At 34.6% G+C, this 23901-nt stretch overlaps 1 protein-coding gene across 1 annotated transcript in view; it reads right to left on the bottom strand.

Annotated features, from left to right (window-relative positions):
- LOC147066403 (uncharacterized) overlaps positions 1 to 23901 on the bottom strand; it is a 1036129-nt gene that overhangs the window by 144689 nt on the left and 867539 nt on the right. The window contains exon 8 of the mRNA XM_085955214.1: positions 11015 to 11153. The gene's annotated coding sequence lies outside the window, so the exon portion shown is untranslated. The remainder of the gene's footprint in view (positions 1 to 11014; positions 11154 to 23901) is intronic.

Here is a 23901-nt window from a genome sequence, read left to right as displayed (position 1 = left end):
GTAGAATGTAGCCATTTGTAAAATATTAAAGCGCGGGAAGAATTGATATCGAATTTAGTGCAGAGTGTGGGAATGCATTCAGGGGAAGCTTACCGCAGCTTCGCGAGCCAGACAAAGGCCGGTCTGCGCCATGCAGTCTGCCCGACAAAGAAATTCACAAGATAATCGGTCACATGGGCTAGGGGTTGCCAACTCACAATAATGATAAATGACGTGTCCATTTCTGTGATACAAACAAATTCGTAATATGATATTATGACGATTCCATTGAGAAAATTGTTTTATAATCTGGCAGAGTCATGCACTTGTATTGGAAATTGTAACATGACTTGGAAAAAGTAACAGAGACACATAAATGACAGACTAAGTTAGACATAACCAATGTAGAATATTTGTATTGTCCAAAGCTCTCGCTACTCTCTCCTCTATTTGCGTTAGTTAGATAGTACGTTTTTTTTTTTTATTGAATTTATATTGTTGAGATAAATCCAAATATGTATACATGTAGGTACTTACACTTGGTCAGTATCGACTTAAAAGTATTACAACACTGAAAATCTAAATGATTGTAAGGAATATTAAAAGTCTCACTTATCAAACTATTTTTTATAAATTTTCAAAACTCCTCCAAATCAAAACAGGCTCTGAACATTCGTAAAATATTTTGACTTGATATTATTATTACGAAGTTACAGTAAGTATATGGCTGGAAGACAACCAGTCTACAAAGATGCGGGTTCGGATCCCGCGAATGAAAATTCACATGTTGTTTTACCAATGTGTGTTTCTATCCAGAGCACGGACCTAATGAGTAGGGAGGTTGGCAAAGAACAAAGCATCCTAAAAATCAAGATTCACACCATCATGTACAGCCAATAATAATGACGACGAATTATGAGCATAAATACATCGATGGGATTATTAACATTTACCTATATTGATTCTTACATCATTAACAAAGTATTAAAATATCAGTTTTATTCCCAAATGAAAATTTTTTAATTAACAATCCTGTGTTAAAAATGTTATAGAAATACGGATTTTATTATTGGAAATGCAAAAAGGAGCGGTAATTTTTCTTATTTCTCAAGATTGTCACGAGATGTCTAGGCAAATCTGTCATTCTGGGCAGTGTTGACCTGTGTATCCCTGATATCTTAGAAATAGAGAGCACCAGTTGTTTATTCTCCCAATGTGCAGAACCAACCTGCCACTGGTAATGCCAATTGGGAGGGCGATAACTATGTTCAAACAAATTGCTTCGGATGTTGATATATTCCACTTGCGTGCGCGTGAGTATCGGTAGACGCTATTTTATAAATTCTTAAAATAGGGTCTCCTTAGCAAACTCGGTGTACTTCTTTGAACTTATATAAATGTATACTTGTATTTTCACTGCTTTTCTTCTTTATAATAATGTTTCATGTCATGTTATGAACGTCTACAATATGTTAAAAAACGACAATGCTATAAAATGTACTGATAAGAAGCAATATAATATATTCGTAAATGTAATGACAACAACCGTTATTAAAAATAATGCGATTGTAAAGTAAGACAATTTAGGGATACTTAAATAATTCAATATGGCATTAAAAAAAAATACAAAAACAGAAAAGCCTAAATGATCAACAAAACACGGATATCTGCCGCAAATAAATAACATTTAATTACTGCATTAATCTTCATCGGGAAAACGAAAAACAGGAAAAGCGACACCTGTAAACAACGACTTTTTCATTCATTACTCTTTCATTATTAGCGAGGTTCTGCAAAGAGCCGCGTGGCGTGCACCTAGCTCGCGTTCCCGCCCGTTTCATTTTGCAGGAAACAGTCGAGAATATTGCCATGCTGCGAAACCGTTTCCCAACCACCTTCCATTATTAATACATGGTGGCGTGTACTGGGATGATTTAGTTTTGCGGTACAATATTTCACGTCTTGTATTTTTGAATTCAGCGTAATTCTTTCAGAACTAATTGTATGGCTGTTTACTAGCGAATAATCATGATCACTATAAATTACATCCAGAGAAACCCATTATGGAGAAATATAACTTTATCTGTATAAAGTATTACACGTGAAAATACTGTAATTAGGCTGTGATAAGATTAATAATTGAGTAACGAAATGATCTCTATTAAAACTACTCTTCGCCACGATTTAACCGGCAATTATATTATACCACGCAGGTACATCATCATCAGCCTCAATTTATCCACTGCTGGATGAAGGCCTCTCGAAGCTGATTCCACCTCTCTCGGTCCAGTGCGTTGCGTTGCCACGTACTTCCGCAGAACTTTATCATTTCATCCTTGCGCAGGTTTTGTACCTCTTGGATACCACTGGATGACTAAATTTGTCCAACGATTGTGCCTTCTTCGAGCTTCTTTGGGCTGGGCACATAGTTCGAAAAAGCACGTAGGTACATTGGTACATATTATAATTATACTACCTATATATATATATTAATGATAAACAAAATTTGCAGAACGTTTTCTATTTGATATGGGAGAGGGATTTTTCTTTTAAAATACTTATTCATCGTACTAGTAGGGGAATTTATTTACAGTCCTTCTATAGGTAGAGAATATTAATTATCAAGTTCCCAATGTCACTCGAAATTATGCGACTTTCCGAATCTAAGGACATGTATTGTTTCGTGATGGTGTATACTGGGCGGTTAACCTATTTGATAACATCACATTTTTTTTAAATTATTGTTGATGGTTTTATTTTATTTATTTTGCTATAACATAATTTTTTGCTTTTTTCTCCCTACTAAATCGATTGACCTGTAGTTTTTATTCTAAATGTCATGTTGTGAACGTCTTGAAATAACAATTTGTCAATGTCTTTTTTAAATAAATAAATAAAAAAATCACTGGTGCTGATTAATTTCAATTTAAAAAAAGTACATATTATTCATGTTTCAAAAATAGTTAACAATAAATTATTATGCTTTTGTTGTTATCTTAAATCCAGCCGATTTTTGATTGTTAAGAGGGGACATGCTCGTCGTAGGTCAAAATTGAGTTTTTTTTGTATTTTCAAACCATGATCCTGGACATTCCTTAAACGTTGTAGATAATCTATTTATATAATTTTGAAGTCTTATTATCCTTTATATTTATTTTAAACATTTGATGACTGCATAAAGTATTTTTATTAAATAAAATAGTTTTCTTTTAAACCTCTCGCTCTAATGTTTTAGAATATAGTCATATTTCGGTACATGAATGTGCAGTGGTGTTAAGATTTTTTTACATTTATTAATTTTTAAACGCATTTATAAAACCATTAGTATAATTAATGACGAGATAATTTTAGTAAAATATTTACGATAAAAATTATATTGATAATCTCTGTGATCCCAAATTTTACAAGAATTAGGCATTTTATTATTCAAAAAATTGACAAGATTAACACCTTTGAAGATAATTCCTAACCTAACCTAACCGATTTATTTTTATTTTATTTTAAACGGTACATGTTCAAACACGCGCGTTAATATCATTTTACTCCCTACTTCAATTATAGTTTGTCAATTTATGGCTACGGCCGTATGTTGTAGCTTAACCACTGGGGGATGACAAAAGAAATGGCGTATTTCAAAAAAACACTACCTTATTCTTAGGTCAATAATTATTATAAAGCAATCATTATTCGTAAAATATTTATCACACTTGAATGGTCAAAAACATAGCTTATAATAAGTATCTTTAGAATTATCCTTAGAATGTCCAGGATCATGGTTTGAAAATACAAAAAAAACTCAATTTTGACCTACGACGAGCATGTCCCCCCTTAAAATGATACACAAACCATGAGAAGTGGGTTTCCTTCTGGTTTAGCTGAAACAATATTTGATTCTCGAGTGTGGATAAATATGCGATAAGTATATTTAAAATATGTTTATTTTCAATATCTATGTATGAATGATAATATGGAAAAGTTTGTCATGTAAACAATGCGCGCATTCAAAATGATAGTATTTGAGGACATTCCGGAGGTTTTGTATGTATTGTGTCTAACGACCTAATCGACGCTAAGTCTTAAACGAAAAACTTTATTAAAGTATTGGTATGTGGTGACATTTTTATTTAGATATTAATCTGTTCTGTGGTTCTATTTATTGTCTATGTTTTGCTTCCGCACTGTTTTACTTTGAATTTCTTCGTGAATCGTATAATATTTGGTTTATTCATTGCCCATAAACTGTAATGTCACAATATTTTAACGGAATAAATTAAATTTCCGCACAATAGAATACTTATGCAAGTACCTTATATTTAGAGCAACCACTGATGTGATAACTGTGAAGATATATCTACAGTTTAATGCTTCAAATACACTCTATGACGATCGGTCATATGTATGTCGAAAAACCCGTTTCTTATGTTGGCGTCCTGTGCCAAGGGTGTCACAGAGTGTAAATAGAATGTCATAGCTGTCATACAATATGTATGTATAATATGTCGAAATGGCATAGATTTGATCATAGACACTAAAACGCTCTTAGCATATATGTGCCCGATCGTCATATAGTCTATTTGAACCTTTATTAAAAAAAAAAAACTCTTATTTGAAGTCACAAGGATGTCACGATACTCAGCAATCATGAGAAACTGACAACGGACAACATTAAAAAATTAATATTATAAGATTTTTTCTCTTTGATAGGCTTAAAATACTAATGACATACATAATACCATTGAAAACACGTATTTATATGAAACAGTTATAACCGTTATAGGGGAGATTCTTTTTAAATATATTTAAAATCATATTTTCACGGCGAAAAACAATGAGATAAAACGGGCGAAAACAAAAAGGGTAGGAATGAACGTGAGTTTACGATATAAAGGTATAATAATTTGAGAGGCTTTTTCTCAGCAGTCTATTTTTAAGCCAGTCTGTGACCTTTGTAATGATGGCAACCAGCGAAGTAGGCATTGAAATAACAGCCTCAAAAGCTTCGAGTGAATATAGAGATAAAGCAAACGTTAATGTAAAAAGTTAAAGCTTTCATTCAGAAGTCGTTCAACACTTAATGGGTAACGTCTATATTGTGTACATATATATTTGCCACATATTTCAGTGAGGTTTAATACACCCAATGTAGAATTTGCACGATATAACATATTATGTAATGTGGTGATGTTTCGTGATGATGAACTTTAAGCTCGAGATGATGGGAAATGAGGAGATATTAATAGTACTAATATTATATATCAAATTTTTATAAAAATATGATACACCCGGAAAAGCCTTTAAAATATTAACGGCGTCTGATTATGGTTACGAATTTTGAAAGTGGAAGGATTCAATGAAATATTAGATAATCTTTAAAGTTTTGTTCCTTCATAAAGTCGTAATGAAATCAAACATGAGAAGAAAAAAAATTGTCAACAATCAAACGACGTCCAATTCTTTCATCTAACGTCAAATTCATCACGTGAATTATCCAGCTTTGCAAGAAAAAATAAAGAAATATAATACTTAAAACAGTATTAAAAAACAAAGAAATATAAGCAGTATTGACCCTATTTTTAGAATTTGTAAAACAACGTTCACCTATACTCATCCTCACGTAGGTGTAAATATATGAATATTTAGCTAGAAGAACTGTTATCATCAAGATTTAAATCATAATTAGAATCAAAGACAGACACATTGGATTATTGCTATCAGGACACTACCTGCACAAGATTAAAAGACGCTTAACGTTCGATATGTCACGTTATACGTCCGCATAGCGAGTGTGGAGATATATAGCTAGTCGGTGAAGAAAAAAGCAAATTTCACGATATCATGCGACATTTGTGATAGGTAGTTGATTTCAGAGAATCCTTAGTAATTGGATAACAAAGGATAATAAGGACTCAGTTGTTTGACGTTTATACCTACTAATGGAATAATCATATTACAATTTATTATTAGAATCCTTATTTATTACCACTCGAAAACGTTTGGACAGAAAAATATTACAATTTTAACAAATTATAAATAAATTTCTCTACTTCGTCGGGACCTCATGGCTAAGGATCGCGAGAAGGATGATTTGGCATCCTGAATACGTTTTCTACGAATTAGCTCCACCTGTCGCGGCATCCAGCGGCACACAGGGTGTCAGTGGAAAATATGTTATTATTACCAAAATATTGCAGAGTTCGATGCTGGAAAATCGAGGATATTCATTCATTCATATACATAGCTAACAGTATACTAAATAACATATTGCGTTGCATATAACGTTGTGAAAATAAGAATGAAGATAATGTGATAGTCATAAAACTACACAAAATAACATACACTCGTGGAAGTCTTAAGGTGACGCATCAGTGAAACGCCAAATAATTTCCAACTGTAGGCGCGACGAAATTTTGGACTCGCTGCCATTCACTGAGAGAATCTCGAGTCAGAAGCACGTCACTTTGCTGCGTGATGGCGACGGGTCAATTAATTCTAAAATCGTGTAAAGATGACTAAAAACGTTACCCATTTACTTTAAAAAGAAAACATGTCAATGAATATATTATTATTGTTACTAATAGAACATTAAAGTGCCCACCACCACCCGTCATATATGCACGGCCGCTTTCTATGACGCTTTAAACGTGTCTGAAAGAAGTGATTTTAAGTGCTCATTCCGTCCCGAGACGGAGCCGCACGGGACTGATGCTGCAACCATGCACCGTAGTGCTGAAAGAAGAAAGTTAAGAAAGAAAATGTTTGTTTTTGGACTGGCTCTGCTGTCCGCTGACGTTAAGCGCTTTGTGTACCCGCATACTGAGTGTCACGAATTGAAATGGATGAGTCTACAGAAGAGTCGGGACTATCCCGCTCCCCATACGACGCTGCAAATTTCTCAAATGCCGCAAAGTTGGCCTCGGTTGCTACCAGATCTCCATGACCAATTGGGCCCGTGTGAGGACGGACCCTGGCAAACAGCTCCGCTCGTTCGAATTCCATAAGCGGGCAATCCCAGAGGATGTGTTCAACATCTTGGTGGTCATGCCCGCAGGTACAACCCGGCCCATCTACTATCAAGCCAAACTCGTGGAGTCTGGCGGCGAAGTTGCCATGGCCGGTGAGGAACTGGCTAATCCAGTGCGAAGGTTGGAGTCTTCTAGTTTGGTGCCTGCAGAATACGATAAACAGAACATAAAATGAACGTATGTTGGATTTATATGAAAAATAATATTTCGTTTGACAGGTGTCATTTGCACCCGCGACCCGCAGTCCGCGCATCGCCTAGCAACGATCTTTTTAGACCGTGCCTCAACTAATGCATGGCCTTAAGAAATATATATAGAGGGAGGTCTGTTTCAAATCTGGAGTGATGATATTATAATCTTTTGTTTGTTTGACCATCAATGAGACTATTAAAATCCGCCTCCAGCGGAGCATATTAAATGCGCCAAGTCTCTGGCGTTTAATCATTAATGAGTCTTGGAGGTATATATTCAAATTGAGAACACACGATATCTTACTTGACGTATTGCTTTTTTGAAGTTTTCGCTTGCAGTTATGAAGTAGAATATTTACCATATAGCTATTCTGATTTTGATGCCTGATCGATCTGAGATAGATGTATTCATTGACCACCTCTAGCCGAAAATAAACAAGTATCGTATTTATTATACGTCAATTAAACTTAGATAAACAATATTGTTGAAAGGTTTATAAATATGTATGTAATCATATTAAAAGCTCCCGAGTATACGAAAAAATAAGCCATGAATCCCGGCATAATAACGTGTCGGCACAAAGGTTATTTTATTTCGCACAAATAGACATTTTCTATTTCATTCAGACGAAAGAAAAATGATACGCGGAAAAAATATTCGCCGGGTGGAAAATGTACGGAAAACCCCGCGAAAGCAAAAAAAAGCTTTTGTGAACGGAATACATTGTCGCTATTTTTGTAATACATGTGTAGGTGTTCGTGTGGCGTAATGATATTAATTTTTTAAATAATTTTTTTTTTTTTTTTTTTTTTTTTTACATATTGTGGACATTACAAATTATAAGTTTAAGACGTTCACAACATGACATTTAGAAACAAAGAAATATTATTAAAAACAGTAGTATGTAATACTGTAATTATGCAATATTAAGTTATTCTACAGTATAAATGTGTAAATACAAAAAATATGAAGTATATAGGTACAAGGAAGTACACCGGATGAGTTAAGCAGACCCTATTTTAAGAATTTATAAAATAACGTCCACCTATACTCATTCTCACGTAGATGGAATATATCAACATCCGAAGCAATTTGGTTGAACAGAGTTATTGCCCTCCCAATTGGCATCACCAATGGCAGGTTAGTTCTGCTCCTCGGGAGAACAAACAAGTGATGCTCCCGATTTCGATGATGAGATGGGTATCAAGACACATTTTAGTAAATGGTATTTTAAATATTTTAATTAGATTTCGAGAAGAGTGATAAAGTAAACAATATTTCATACGTTAATTTTTTAAACATGACTTTTGTAATGTTGCCTTATGCATATTGTTCTAGGCATACAGTGGTGATTTTTTTGAATGTTATGACGCAATCGATTCGTCAAAAGATTTTAAAGGGGGTTTCGAAACAGTGCAAACCAGTAATATATATCACACATTGAGTGTGCATCCAAATCATAATAAAACAACTGTAATATAACATCTACAAGGGTATCTAACCAAGATAGTCACCATATTTAATTTTAAGGTTCATTCAAAAATGTTATTTACCAAATAAATTGTTAAAATTTTCATAATGTTCGTGTAAGTAGTTTATAGTTATATTTTGTAAAGAATTAAAGTTGCATAATATTAAGACAAAGAAATGCATATATAAATAAAAACATAGTTGGAATTTAGGGTTTTATTTTTTAACGTGGGGCGGGGACAGCAAAATCAGTTATTGTGTTGAACCTCCACGTTGTTAAATACTCCACTGATTGCATGAAGTACCTATATATATATATATATATATATATATATATATTTATAATTTTGAATGAGCAATGGCTGTTAGCCTGTCGCCTAATCTAGTAACGGCATGCTCTGGATCCTAACAGCCGTTGAAAAACAACATGATAATAATAATTATTATCATCCGGCCACGGGATGTGATGGGAAGAACCACACGTTCAGAGGCGAACGTTCCGTCACTACTGTGCTACAAATGCTTTTATCTTGGATAATTATGTTGCAAAAATTAAAATACAACAATATAATTAGAATTACTAGGTAAGGATTACACTTGTTTGACATGAATCATTATATTCTTCTTCAATGGGTCTAATCCGATGCGGATTTTGGCCGCTTCTCGAAGAGATTTCTCAACAACTTTTTACACAAGAAATGAATGTTGATCATATGATCAACATAGTATAATGCAATTACGAAATACTAATAATAAATTTGTCTTATCAATGTGGTCATAATATATTTTAGTGTTAATTTTTGGCTATCGGATTTTATTAGGTTCATGCTCTAGGTCCAAACTCACATTGAAAAACAATATGTGAATTTACCAGAATATGAATATTTATATGTCCATGGGAATAGTCGAAATTTCGTAATGAAATTATTAAACCATTGAAAAATACCGAAACAACCTTCATAATGTTTGACTAATCTTGTAAACATAAACTTCATGTGTCGGTTGACACTAGATTATGTATAGTACCAGTGGCGCACCCAGGATTTAATATTGGGGGGGGCCAAGGAGGAGAATGTAAATTAGTCTCATAGGCTCTTTTTCTTCTTCTCTTTATCGGTCTTTTGTCTATTACCTACACCATGGTCCCCACATCCTGAAACGGGCCCTCAGGCTAGGATTGGTGGCCCCCTACCTACCGCTAAGATTAAAGGCAGTGTGAAACACTACATTAACGTTTTTCAAATTGTGTTTTAGTTCAAATTAAGGGTACTTATACAGTGAATTATTGGCGATTTTTAATACATCTACTTTAATAATGGAGCTGTCGAGTATCGACACATAATAATCAAAAAATATATTGCACAATTATATAAGTAATTGAAAATGTTCATGATCAAGAAGCATAATAGCGCCGCAGGCGACTTTTTTTACTATTAAAGCTAATTTATGGTGTGTGTGTTTATCTCACTTATCTGGTCAACCCGAAACGCCGCGCCCCCCACAGCCCCGGCCCCCAGGCTAGAGCCCTGTCAGCCCTCCCCAGCCATGACCTACATCACTCCGGAATTCGGGTAAACACCGAGAATTTTTTGACAGTTCCATTAAGGATTGGGTTTTTAAAAAACCTGAGATTAGTGTTGTGTTAGAAATTAAAATCTAAGAAATTTTTCTAAAAGGGGTGCTGGAGAATTACAAATCATTTTTTTGCCGTGTTTTTAGGCCCAAAGGTATAGTTTATTGGCTTTAAATTTCAATGTTTGAAATCATTCTGATAATTTTCATGTTTGGGGGGTGCCAGGGCCCCTTGGCCCACCCCCTGGGTGCGCCACTGTATAGTACATATTCATGTTTTTTACATTTTATCTGATACACACAACTAAAAATTATAACCGATCGTAACTAAAATGAGTCCCTAACACACAACTAAAAATTATAAATGCTACAAATAAGCTTTTTATTATTATCTCGTCATTTCAATCAAGAAATTAAAAAATCATTAATTCCCTCGATAGGCATCACTACAGTTTTAATACATGTAAACGTATTATATTTGATGTTAATTGTAAAATGTTGTCAAATTGTGTCATTCAATTTATTTGACGTTGATAGTGTGATATTTTTAATTTAAAGCCAAAAGTCTAGATACCATACGATGCTCTATTTGTTTATGTCGTCACGTTCCAAACAAATGAAAAACACTTTTCTAAAATTGAAAATTATTTTCAAATTTCGAATAGCCTATATTGTAGTACTTATGGAGAAAGTATATAAATCTTCTAGTAAACTTCTGCCATTAAAATCAGTTCCCACTTGAAAAGTGTAACGGAAGGAAGCAGGCAAAGGGAGGTTACCTGCAAGTTTGTCGTGCCCCAAGCTCCAGGGAGCGGAGGTAGATCATTTCACTTCATAGGGCGCGATCACGTGATCGGGGCGTGATTCTGGAACCTGGAAAGTTGCTTGCTGTTTCCGGTTCTTTCGAAGGTCAACCACCTGTAACAACAGAGTGTAAACACGCCGTGAGTATTTATCAGTTTTGATACACTATTCAAAATTAGTAAACAATAAACACCAAATAAATCTGATACTTCTCGTTGTTAAACTATGTATTACAATTTAACGCACAGTTAAATCATTCACTACGTCCAACGTAACTGGTGCATTGACCATCAGGTGGCCATTAGATATAATTAGCATGTTATTTAAATATTAATTAAAAGGTCCGCAGTGAATGGGTTTTAAGTAGCAGACAGAAGTGCCACCTGTAAAACCGTGTTTAGCTTGAGTTCGAATCGCGCGGTTAGAAAATGTTCTTATTTCAATGTGGTTGTCAATCAAATAATGTCAATCACGGTTTCGTCAGGTTATAAAGACATTCATTCACAAATATGTAAATAAGTAGGTACTATTTATTATTTTTTATTGTTATTTTAATTGAACATAGTGTTCTCCACTACTAATAAAATGTTAGTCGTATTCAATGCGAATTTACAAAAATTCCATTGATGATGGTCGGATGAACTGGAATACATCTGGAGAAAAACGTTCATCAACAAGCGAAAAATAATTACAGCAGGTAACGATTAAATTAGCTGTCATTTAATATTGTAGGTTCATTTATAGCAGGTTTGATAATCTTGTATTTTTAGATACTCGTAATATATATAATATGAAAAATACATTAATGTATATTATCTTTAATACTACAAAAGGCCACGAGGACCGATGACAGTAGTGTAGTGAAATAGTAGTGCAGAAGGGGTAGCGAAACGATCACGTAAATACCCAGGCTTTGAGATAACTACATAAATATAATATTGTGACCATACCGGGTTTCGAACCCGGAGTCCCTGGATGAGAGGTCAGTACCTTGCGCATTGGACCACGTGGTTAATTGAGCAAGCATTTACTTGGTAGAATTCGATTTTACAAAATGACCAGTGCACCGATTTCACAGATCATCCAATGGTGTCTCAACACAGATTATATATTTTTTTATGGTGACCAGGCAAAACAGAACAGCCAGGGGAAAAATGAAGCATTAATTTTTGTGGAATCCATTTAGGTTAGGTTAGCTTCGGTTAGGTTAGATCATTATTTCGTTGTACCTAGTCACAGAATTATATTGATTAAGATGAGATATCCTAAGCTTGCCGGCAAAGTCCCGTTTATTTGAGGCTTTCTAGCGATTAGGAATGCAGAAATTAGGTATATAATTTGATTTATTATGGCGTATTGAAAATCTGTGCTATTAAAAATCTATCAACATAATAGAGATAGGACAATTTCAATTCATGTTCTGCTTTGTCATATGTTCTGGAATCGCTATCTAATGTTTTAATACAAAGTTAGTATTGTTGCTTATATTATAGTAGTTGAACCTCCTTGATTTGTACTATGAAAAGTATGTTCTTAAAATAACTTTACTCAGAGAATCTACATTGTAGGCAATATAATAATTACTTTGCAAATTGAATTGCTTTTTCCATAAACGTGTATACGTCAGAATTCCCATCCAAACACCCTGCAATTATACAATATTCGAGATTGAATCAAACTTAGTAGCATAACCTTAACACAATTCAATTTCGGTTAAACTACTTCTAACGGCTCGCCAAGTTAATTAAGCTGAAGTTTCGTTGGGGGAAGAAAACGGTGCGGGAGATGGGAGGGAGGCCCCGAAGGTCAGAACTTGGCTTGGAAACTTCAGGTCTGGATAATCACTTATCCGGGACCACTTGTATATTAATTAATAACAACAAAACTACGGCACAACCGGAGAATGAAGGCTGTTCGGGTTCGCGAAATGATGTGTATTAATTTCCTAATAGAGTATATTGTGCCTTATATATAAGAATAATTAAATCACACATATTTTAATGTAGTATATTTTGTGTAAATATTCCTTATAATTTAAGGATGGATGCGATGCATAAGAAAGCTTTTATTCGAAGATATTCACAACAAACTTGTAAGTCGTACGTAAGGATTCATAACGAATATTTTATTTAAAAAAATTTCAGATGCAAATGACGAAATATAATGGTACTCGTATATTATACTTTTCGTTGAATAGTGTACCGATATTGGCTGATGAATTTTACAGGCTTACTTCAGATTGCAACCAAATTTTACTAACATAAGCTGGGATTGGTATGGGGAAAATGAACAATTATGAGAATAAACGAAATTAATACAGACAACATGAATGATGATAATATCAGGTAATATTATTATAAATGGCAACGTCAACTAGCCTTTTTTGAATTAACATTTTTTAATGTAAGTATTATAAACAAGCGGACTGCTTACTATTAGGTAAATAATAATGTAATGTTATATTGTATTGGTTATCAGATTTTCCGTCATAGTATCGGCTAAAATGTGTCTACATTTGCGTAGAATACTCGTAGAATATAATAATTACGGCACGATATTATTTCCATCATAGTATAGGAGAATGTATAATCTTAGATATGCTATGAAATATTAGATATTTTAATATCGAAATGAACAGAAATTTAAAAAAAAGTGTCATCGGTTGGATTAGACACTAGTGTTTTTTTTATTGTACATGGAAATGGAATAGGAAAGTGTAGGGAACACGAAAACATTCCGTTCTTTAGGAATGAGTGCTTTTACAGTAAATACACTAATAACAGTATGGTAATCAATACGAGCGGAGAATACTGGCTTTTGGAGGCATATATTAATTCAAATCATCATTATCAGCAAGGGCCAGTACACTGCTGGTTGAGTGCTTCACCTGGCTTCTTACACTTTCCTCAGTCTCCAGTTATTTGGTGCCACATACATCCATCAACATTTACGAGTTCGTAGACCCAGCAAGTTTTAGGGCGTCCCCGTGGTTGTTTGGTGCCCCTTGGGTGTCCATTCGCCGAGCGACATGTCCAGTTAATTGCCGTTTCATCTGCTTAGTGACATCTATTACATCGCCTACTCTCGTCTGCCTTCTTATCCATTGGTTTCTTTTGTGGTCTTTCCGCGTTATATCCAACATAAACCTTTCCATGCCACGTTGGGCTATTCGTAATTTTTGGATTTCTCTTAGCGATGGTGCCCACAGAACGCGTCGGGCGCGCGAAGTCGGCGAATGCAGTGTTTATTCATAACCATAATCATACGTCTCTTCCCGCGCATTACCCTTCACCTATGTAGTAAGCGGCCCAAGCAGGACAAAATAAATATTATTACAGCGCCTCTCATAACAAAGCAATAAAAATATTGTATTATTTCGGGGCTTGTAATTAAAATTTACGACGACATTATTCAACCAGCGATAAACTGAACACGCAATAAAATTAAACAATGACTTCTCTGTAATTAAATAATTGCTTTTCGCCCGTCGATCGACGAGGCCTCACGCAGCGTGAATTTGCTCGCTGTGTTCAATGAATGGACTCCATTGTATTTTCTTTCATTCGTATCGCCGAGAAGCGGTGATTCGCGAAAAAACGATGATTCATGCGGCGCGCGCGTATAATGCGTCGCCAAATCCAGTGGGCGCTGGCGTATTTGATTACGTTGTATTTTCGATGATTTATGCGCCACTTGTAGAAATTTTGCGCGAGCGCCGCACTCGCTGCGTCAATGGGCTTTATGCCTTACATTGAGGGTCGATGTTTCACAGGCACACATCATGATATGTTAATAATGATTTTAAGTATATTAAAATTTCATTTTGATTCATTATTATTATATTTTATTATTTTGTATATTGTAGTATTTATGATAAACTAAGTTTCTAAATGAAAAATACGAGCCGCCACCGGACTTCAAATCAGACTGTCATTCCGATACAATTAACGGTTTTATTTTTCTGGTATGCCGTAAGCTCGTCGCTAATCGTCTCATTTATTCATATAATTGTTAATATTGTTTATGAAGTCACACACGAGTTAATATTATTCTACAGTTTAGTGGATACATATATTCTCTTAATTCAATGATGTCTTTATAAATCAAGGAAAACATTGAATGATAAATTTAATAATCGTTTTTGATTAGTATTGTTACTGAAAGTGAAAAATAAGCTTTATTTGTTGAATGTAGCAACTATATTCACTTAAAAAGTTGATGCGATTGTTGGAATAGCCTCCAGGTAAAGTAAATCAGATAAATTAAACGAGTTTCCACAATGAAAATGAATGGATAATTATCTTGAAGCAAAACAACTCTAAACAAACAACAAACCTCCTGGCAATTACTTAATGACATCCGGAATTGGACATTAAATGCGATATAAGTAGTGAGTCTCAAAGTTGGCCAAAAATCGCGCAGTTTAATCCTTTGATGGATCGGCGCGGCGCGGCGTCTGGAAAGTTTTAACTTTGCGGCAGTAGGCGACGGCAGATGCATAACAACACCAACATAGCGCGTAGATAGTGCACTGCAATGTGCATCGCATAGTGCACGGAGCATTGCACTGGCTCAAGTTCACTGTCAGGGGGGAGTGGATGGGGAGTGGAGGTAGTCTACCCACGTCCCACGCTTTTTAGTAGGCACTACGGATTTAATGGTAAATGTAAATTGAAATTCGCGTAGACACAGCATACTTGGATAAACAATATCATGATTAATTTTAATGACGTGACAACTTACTTAAATAAGATTCAAAATATTAAAATAATACTATAAACTGATGGTATTTGATAGATATTATGGCGTGTAAAAAACGATCAATACGGCAGTTTACAAATTACAAATAACTTATTAAAAATTGATAAAAAAGATTTTAAATACAAGGATAATTTTGCAGCCTTTTAGCGTACGCTACTTTACTATGGTATTGATACGGAAGGCCTTGTTCGAATTCTGGTCGATGAAATTTAAATGTATTATTTTTTAATTAGTATGTGAACTGGCTTCACCACGTATGCCTCAAAAATTTTTCGATTTCACCTGTCTTATATTGAAGTTAATCGGATTTTAGTACTTTGGAAAGATGATAAAAAATCACACACAGACGATAGATTCTGACATAATTTGGCAAAATTAAAAGAGACTGGCGAATGACGGTATGGCCAACATAACTAGCGAAAAAGTGTTGTATCTTGAGTTAATAATATTTGAATTGCTTGCTGCTTACCAGCTGAATAGGGGCCTTTAAAAGCCTTTAAAAGTGAATTACCGACGTTGAGTCAAAACCATGGTAAAGTTAACGGACGTTTTTGTAACACAGGTGTAAGTTTGTAATGTTATTAACCATTTCATTTATGCAACGAATAATTCACAAGATTTTGAGAATATAAAATTCCACATATTAAACTTACATAACTTGAAAATACCTCAGATAATATATACCCTCTACAAAGAATCATATTTCAAAAAAATACGATTCCCGACGGGATTTGAACCCGTATAACCATTGGTATCGTGCCAACCGTGCATTAACCAATTATGCTACGAGTCTCCTATCTAATTGCGACAATTTAAACTAGTAGGTCAGACATGATTTAATTTGGTTAATGCACAGTTAGCGCGATACCAGTGGTTATACGGGTTCAAATCCCGTCGAGCATCGTATTTTTTTCAAATATGATTTTTTCTAGTGGGTATAGGTATATCTGAGGTGTTTTCAAGTTATTGTTAAATATTCACAATACTTTATCCGAGCCCTAGTATTACTAGGTTTCTAGCATTTTTCATCCATTGAATTGAATATTGGTCTTTTGTTAGATGCTTCTTTAGATAGTGATAAAAACAATGGTTAAATCAGCACTCACATAGCCTATATCAGGATCAACGAATTTTCAGATATATGCATGATTCGCACAATACTCATGTGAACTGTTGTTAATATATCTGTGTGGGAACTACCATGGCCTTGAATGGGTAAAAATAAAATGTTTTACTATAATTTACGATAGAATTAGTAGTATGCAAGGGAAAGCAAGCGACAATGGCTTTTACATGAAGGAAATTTTACGTTGATCTAATTCACGAAACGATGTTAAATTATCCCCCCAGTACCGGTGAGATACACCCTCGTCATTCGTGACACGTCCCAACTAATGGGATATTTTAATATTTAAATGGACCTAACAGACTGAATCTATTGCCAAACAAAAATGCTGTAAGTAAGGGATTTAGGTCACATAAATGAAAGAGAGGTAGATAACCCCGCTTATCCCCCACCAAATACACCCTTCGTACATAATCACTGAAATTAAAATGAAAATTAAAGGGAAACACGACGAATTCGGTTCGGTTTACTATGAATGATTTATGCCTTTTAATAAATCATTTTTATTAAAAGCAACTTAAAAAGAAATACCTGACGGAGTATATATATATATATTTTAAATTATTGAATACGTCTAGCAAAGTTTCCATTAGAGACGTTCTCGGTGCTCAACAAAAAGACGATGAAATATGCATGGCGCGGATGAAAGTTTTCCAACTGATAAATCAATCAGAGTTGAACATCGTTCTGGCATTTGATGGCGTTGTTAGTTGAAAGTTTTTCTTACTTAGTTTGATGAAGACGACACGCTGTAAAGTGTAAATGAAACAACTATACGACTACAACACATATTATAAATTATTGACATTACATACTAAAGAACTTGTGCCTACACTATATTTTTTTTAAATTATCGCATGCATAATGTTCAATACTACATTAATTGTTCACTGGTGGGTCAAATGTCGCCATCAGTTTTAGTGAGCCTATATTTTCTATTTTAAAGTTGTGTATTTAATTATTTTATTTTTGTACTAAATCAATTCGTTTTTTACCATTTTGTAAAGTGAGGTACAAGGAACGCAAAAATAGTAGGAAACGCGTTAGCTTACGGGCACAGTGTGAGAGGGTACAATTCTCGAGTATAGGGAAATGTGGGATGCCATTCCTATTTTGTCTTTCAGACTGACAACTACTCTCATAAATACAGTGAAAATGACGGGTTTGGGTCGAAATCCCGAATGACCGAAATCCCGAATGCTGAAATCCCGAATGGCCAAAATCTCGAATGACCAAAATCTCGAATGGCCTAAATCCCGAAAGCCGAAATCCCGAATGCCGAAATCCGTAATGCTGAAATCCCGAATGGCCGGAATCCCGAAAAATAAAAAAATACAAACAGTAATAAATTCTCAACAGCTACCAACTCGAAAGCAAAAATACTACTTTTCATAAAAGAAGATGCAATTAAAAAATATATTTTGACAATTATTAATATTGTAGTTTCCATTTTTCCAGAAAAAAAAAAAAAAAATGGTTTTCTTCATTTTCTTTTATAAAAAGTAGTATTTTTTGCTTTCGAGTTGGTAGTTGTTGAGAAATATTACTGTTTGTATTTTTTTATTTTTCGGGATTTCGGCCTTCGGGATTTAGGCTTTCGGGATTTCGGCCATTCTGGATTTCGGCTATTCGGGATTTCAGCATTCGGTATTTCAGTCTTCGGGATTTCGTCCGGCACCCGAAAATGACCATCTGCATAGTAAAATACGAAGTTACTACTTACTATACACAATATGCGGAATATTCTAACTATATAGGGAATGTCTTAATGGAGAAACCAACGACCCAACATGGCAACGCGAAAAGTAACGGGAACCAAGGTAATAAATTAAGACATACTTATTACTTATTTGCACTTTATAATAATGGAGTTAAACATTTATATTATACACAATATTTAATTAATTCATTAAACGACATTAAAAGATTGATATTGTAGGAACCATTCATGGCCAGTGGTGTTTCCTTTTTAAAGTAGCAACATTAATTGGCGCAGCATTAACAAATAATTAGTAAAGTTAAATAAATTATAGGAAAGTACGTGATAACATAATAACATGTAATATTATTTCGTGAGAATATACTATACCAAGTAGTAATTTTAAATAAACAACGAAATCGACATAATTCGTATTGCAATTATTTCGTAAAGTTGCAAATTGCCACATCATTTTGGCGTCGCATACTTGAATTATTAACGTTTAGTTTAGGCGGGGTGTTGAAGTTTCCGTTTACCGAAATTTAATGTCAGTTGTTCCAAACGGACCCCAACGGAAAACTTTCACGCGTATCGCACCCTCCCCTGCGCCAGTCCTTTCGACATTTCGGCCAGGAATTCGTCGGGAAGAAAACTGCTGGACAAATATTACCCGCGCCTTAATTGCGGACATCGGAATCCAGGCGCAAGGTATTGTGACTGTCCTGCAGCGAGACTCGGATGCGAGTAGCGGGTGGGGAGGACGCTGCAACCGAAGGGAGGGGGTCGCAGACGGCGGGGGTGGCGACCCCCCGGGGGTTCAACGACACCAACTTCTTAAACAGTTGGTACCCTGCCAGGGGATGAAAATTATTTCGAAGGATGCCAAGCCGTACAGCGAGGCCTTATTATCTTAGCAGATAATAAGCTGGCTGTGTCAATGTTACAAAGGCTGCAAATTTTGATTTGAATATAACAATAACATACCATGTATGATGAAAATAATTAGTAACTGCCTTATTAACATTGAGGAATTGCTGTTTCCACTACTGCACTGCTCTCCCAAAACCCAAATAATCGATCAGGGATCGTCCATAAATTACTGCACACGATTTTAGGAATTTTGACTCCCCCCTCACCACATCGCTACTAACACATCGCGTCACAAAATCTTTCCAATTCGTTAAAAAACAAACTTGTTAAAAATTATCGATTTTAATATAATGTTACAGTGAAATATTTTATTCTGTGAAAAAGAGAGTTTATAATTTATATATTATTTTTTTGGTGTTGTATGAACTTCTCTCGCCTTTATCAAAAATCATGAGTTACATTCTTAGACTTAGGGCGTAACATCATAATATGGACAACCTCTTGTTGTATTTATAATTTTGCAAGTGCTTTTTATTAAGCAATTAAAATAAACACAGAATATGGCACACAGTGCAAAAAAGTCAGGAGAGGTTACGTTCAGGGAGTAACATCTATTTATTACAAATAGGCCTTAAAAAAAACGTCAAAACGTGGAAATATGGAAAAATTCTCAATCGTAAGATAATTTAAACAAAAATATTAATACTATCGACCGAAGGTACTTGATGAAATTTGAATTTAAATCCATTAGAATTTAAACAAAAATAATGTGATTTATTTGTTTTATGCGGACAGTATAAGAGAGAGAGAGAGATGGAGTACTTAATACAATTTTTTTTTATATTTTTGACTAGGTAATGAACAAATAATATTCCATTCACCGTCAGCATTAATTGCTCAAATTGTAAATATAAATAATTAGAAGATAAAAAGAACTTTTTATATACCACGTTTTTAAATTTTATGTTGAATCATACAAACTTGACTTGACTACATACAGACTATATATTAATAAATATAGAATACTGAAATGTTATTTTGACATTTCATATTGATTTCCATAGTAACGCACGTATATATTAATAATTAAGTTGCTAAGACCCCTTAGTAACCAATAATAGTGAGTAGTAAATATTAATTTTAACGATTTTTTTCCGAAACATACAAAACAGAATTAACTGAAAATGAATTCAATTCTGCTTAAAGATGGCCAAAAGTATTTAAAAAAATGCATTCTCGTCGTGTTCTGATATACATATTCTAAAAATTTCAAATGTCTAGCTGGTCGGGAAGTTGGTTAAAAATCTTGGACAAACAAGAAAAATCTCTGTACAGGACTAACAAGAATAAGAGCTAATAAAAACACGGTAAAATAATTACAAGATTAAAAGAAATTTTTATATATAACGTTTTAAAATTTTCTGTTGAATTATTATGCTCAATATACTCAAACTTGTACTTGATATGAAGTAAATAAAAAAAACAAACAAACAAAAATATATGGAATACTGAAATGTCATTTTGACATTTCATTTTGATTTCCATGGTAACGCACGTATATATTAATAATTTAGTTGCTAGGACCACCCCCTTAGCAACCAATAATAGTCTTTTACTTTTTACGGATTTTTCTGAAATAACTTTCCATACAAAACAGAATTAACTGAAAATAAATTCAATTCTGCTTAAAGATGGCTAAAAGTATTAAAAGAATGCATTGGTATCGTGTTCTGATATATTCTAAAAGTTTCAAATGTCTAGCTAGTCGGGAAGTTAGTTAAAATTGATTGCAAGATTTGTATTAGACAAACAACCACCGGACAAACAAGAATACGAGCTAATAAAAACGTTGTAAAATTGAGACCGTTCGTTACCATGGTTTAAGAAAATTGCTGTCGCCTACACACGTCGCCATACGAGTGAATTGATAATAGAAAGAGGCATTTATTGGTTGATCAAGTATTATAAATTGAAATACTTCTGTATATATATAAAAAATAATTTCGTTACCATTCAAAGCGTGGCTATTTTGTATTATGTGTGAATATTGCAAAAAATCCCCTTTTGTATTTAGGCGGGGACTAAAAAAATAACCATTGCACTTTTATGATTTAAGCGGATTAAAAACCTAATACTTTTTACGACGGTTATGTTCTCCCGCAAGACTGCACTATAAAAATATCGATAACATTGCGTTTAACGTTTTACGATAAAAGATTTACGACAATATGTATTCTCCGCTTCTATTATTATCGATAAACATTATGATAAAAGGAACAAAGCGCCGGAATTTGTTGTACCCAGGAGAAGATTTTATAAAATTGATGTTGTGAATTTTGAATATTATTATATATTAATATATTAGTGTTTTGTTTGACAGTGGAACCAATGGATCATCGAAAATACCTGAAGTAAATCCAGTTGATTTATCCAGTTATCGGCACTCATAGTATATTGTGGCCATATGGGTATTAAATAAAAAGAGGGGCAAGTAATCGACTTTCTTATACAACTGAATGAAGCAGGCCAACAATAGCCGATAATTTACGAAAAATAGCGACGCTATAAAAAAAATGCAGGGCATCACGGAGGATTTACTTTGGTCATTATAACGTAGCCATATAATATAATGTTAACGTGGAAACTTTGCCGCAAATTGATTACCAGCCCACCTCACCATACTTTTTCACCATACCAGCCTGCTTCACCATACTTTCATATAACCTGCCTTCCCTACATTGTGGCACTGATCGCGACATCCTTTTGTGGTAGCCAAGTATCATAATATTATGCAACTTTCGCCATATTAGATAAATAGCCATTTCGTAAATAAGGAGACATACTTAAAATAATTATAAAATAAAATTCTACACGTGAATTATCATGTAAATATCAATCATCATATCGCATCAAGATGCATCGCACAGCCACATATTTTTTAATGTCAATAATCCTCAAGGAACAGCGCCGCAGGCAACTTTTCTATCAATATAGCAAATTTGTGGTGTGTGTTCTTCTTACTTAACTGGTCGACCCACCGCGCCGGACCCCAGGCTAGAGCCCTGTCAGCCCACCCTCTTGTAGGAAGTATGTCGTACCTACATCATGGCAATTAAAAGTAAAAAAACAAAGCTGGATATCCGATGCACCAATGACTCGAGCAGGATTTTTAGCACGGAAGCGAATCTAGCATCTGAGGGTTTCTAAAAATGAGTAACGATAGTATATCACAAGAGCATCTCCCACAGGAGTCAGCCAGAAGTTTCAAACATACCTCAAAAGACTGATAACCATGGAAGGGCACCATGGCCCCCACAAGGGGGGCTGACAAGGCTCTAGTCTAGGGGCCCGGTGTAGCGAATCGACTAGCAAAGTGAAATAATCACACATTACAAAGTTGCACTAATAGTAAAAAAATTCGCCTGCGGCGCTATTACACTTTCGGTTTAGCCATACTTACTAACATTTAAAAATATGTAGTTATGCGATACAATTTTTGAATGTTTCTCCATAAATCGAGTGGGTGTATTAAAAATACAAAAAATCGCTATAAAATAACCTAAATTTTACCTCGAACACCACTATTTGGAATACACAACTGTAGATCGTCACACTGCCTTTAACCTTAGCGATATGTAGGGGGGCCCGCCGAAGATTCTAGCCTGAGGGCCCGCTTCGAGATGTGGGGGCCATGAAGGGCGCACTCGAAACAATGAGATGGGAATTCTGTTTTGACCAAACTTATAACTGCGGCAAAACGTAAACCATGAAACACGTATTATCACGTAAAGCATGGCCACTAAAATGTAATTTTTATGATATCATATTAGTTGTAGATAATGGTGTTAATGACAGCATCATAACTAATGTCTGCGACTCTAGGTCAGTACCAAATGCAGTCTCTAGAATGCTTGCCATTTGACACTTCTGCTTTTCGGCACCACAGACTCACAGCTATCATATGCTGAGCTTCGAAAACAGATTTTTGCAGCAGATACTCCGTAGTCTACATCTGTATCACAAATAAGATATTAATAAGATGGACTATTATACAACCTGACGTTAAAACTAATTTAAAGTAGTTTGATCTGGCTCGCTACTTTTTACGGATGCCCCAAGAGTCTTAACCTGATCTGCCGTTTCTTCAAGCTGACTGGATCGTTCTGTCCTGGAAAACCCAAAAATATGATATACTTCTACAAGTTGTCTACTGCAGAGCTACAGGACGCCTGCATGGGCCAGAAAGACGAACGACACGGATTACTGTAAACGTCAGATAATTATTAAAGTTTTGTGTGGAAATGCAATTCCCATTAATCTCAGAATATGTACGTAAAGATCGGTACCTACATATGAATTGATAATGCAAACGATAGTTAATATAATTTTTTATATACTGTTTTATT

This window comes from Rhyacophila brunnea, unplaced genomic scaffold (assembly GCF_057557595.1).
Source record: "Rhyacophila brunnea isolate RB1 unplaced genomic scaffold, BYU_Rbru_1.0 scaffold_5, whole genome shotgun sequence".
Taxonomy (NCBI): Eukaryota; Metazoa; Arthropoda; class Insecta; order Trichoptera; family Rhyacophilidae; genus Rhyacophila; species Rhyacophila brunnea.
The sequence above is the reverse complement of the archived record's forward strand: the minus strand, read 5'-3'. Positions and strand labels throughout refer to the sequence as shown.